The sequence below is a fragment of the Physella acuta genome, unplaced genomic scaffold (assembly GCF_028476545.2).
Source record: "Physella acuta isolate Inbredline_101_S28 unplaced genomic scaffold, ASM2847654v3 ptg001229l, whole genome shotgun sequence".
Classification (NCBI taxonomy): domain Eukaryota; kingdom Metazoa; phylum Mollusca; class Gastropoda; family Physidae; genus Physella; species Physella acuta.
This window is the reverse complement of record NW_026732746.1, coordinates 2,501-4,024: the sequence shown is the minus strand read 5'-3', so window position 1 is coordinate 4,024 and position 1,524 is coordinate 2,501. Positions and strand designations below refer to the sequence as shown.

Below are 1,524 nucleotides of genomic sequence, written 5' to 3'. Positions count from 1 at the left end.
TTATAATTTTGTGACGATTATTAGTCGAGTTATAAAATAAATAAAAAAAACTGGTTCTGGTTTGCACTACATTTCTTTCTTCTTTAACGGCGGACTCCCGGTCCAGCCCCATGGGTTACCCGTGAGCCGGGGCCTCGTTAGCCTGGACGGCTCCGATGTGACCGCGGATTGTTGTGGCCCGCCTCAGCCCGAGTCGAGATCACCCTTCCGATCGAAGGTGGACGCCATAGGGCGCCCGGGATAGCCCGGGGCGCTGTTCGTCACCCGAGCGCAGGGGCGCCGGGAGACGCCCCCGGTGAAGTTTGGCGGGTGATTCTGGTAGAGCTCCCCACCCCGATCGCAGGACACCCCTCGCCGCCCGCCCAGGTGTCGAGGTGGCCGCGGGGGAACTCGGGGCGTTTTGGCTCCCCCTTGTGCCGGAGCGGCGCCCTCGGTCCCAGAACGCCCCTGGCGGGTGATTCGCATGCCCCCTGGGGTGGGGAACGCGGGTGGGTGGTCGTAAAGCGTGTAACCGCAGTGGGGGCGGCCCCTTAGTCGGGGGCGCCAAAGTTGGCACCCCACCTGGGGCGCCCCCCGGAAGTGTGGCGCCCGCGCGAGTGAGCCCCGTAGATGCGCCCCGACACCCCCGCGCCGCCCCCCGGGTCGCGGCACCCCCGGCGCCCTCCGTGCGGGCTCCCCTCATGGGGCGGCACCCCGGTCCTCCCCGAGACTATGTACCCGATTTTTCGGTTTAACACTAGAGGTATGGGCAGAAATACGGCGGTTAAAACGGTCTGTATCTACTATTGTGGAGGTGAGTGTCGGTGAAGCCTCTATGTGACGCTAGGATCCGCGCTCCCTCGCAGCCAGCGACATGTGCCCGATCTGACCGTGCGTGGCTCAGTCTCCCGACTAGCTTCCCGGTAAAATGCGGGCTCGGCGCGCAGGTCGCGCCAGTGAAGGTAAAAGTACGTGTCCGTAGCGTGAAGCCAGCGGCGACGCGCAGTGCTAACGCAACCAAGCAGTATTGGTGGCTCGATAAAAGTCTCGCACTGGCCCAGCCCTCGGAACGGGCGACGGGTCTGCAAAACGCAGTCGGCTCGATGCAAATCGAGAGATTTCCCGGCGACGCCGTGTTTACGGTGAAGGGGGAAATGTGAGCGGTCCGATGTGAAAAAATCCGGGAATGCCGGGATCCGTTCTCTCGCTAGAGCGTTGTCTCCCGTCCCGCGATGTGTTGTGGAAAAACGTCTCGCAAACGATAGCTATCTGGTTGTGATCCTGCCAGTAGTCATATGCTTGTCTCAAAGATTAAGCCATGCATGTCTAAGTTCACACTGTCCCATGGTGAAACCGCGAATGGCTCATTAAATCAGTCGAGGTTCCTTAGATGACACGATCCTACTTGGATAACTGTGGCAATTCTAGAGCTAATACATGCAATCGAAGCTCCGACCTTTATCGGGAAGAGCGCTTTTATTAGTTCAAAACCAATCGGCGCGGCCTCGCAAGGGGTTGCGTCGTCCCATTTGGTGACTCTGGATA

General features: G+C 59.9%; 1 non-coding gene across 1 annotated transcript in view; it reads left to right on the top strand.

Annotated features, from left to right (window-relative positions):
• Positions 1-1,245: 1,245 nt before the first annotated feature.
• LOC131957273 (small subunit ribosomal RNA) overlaps positions 1,246-1,524 on the top strand; it is a 1,846-nt gene continuing 1,567 nt past the window's right edge. Inside the window, exon 1 of the ribosomal RNA XR_009389080.1 lies at positions 1,246-1,524. This exon is cut by the window's right edge and continues 1,567 nt beyond it. This is a non-coding gene — a ribosomal RNA (small subunit ribosomal RNA).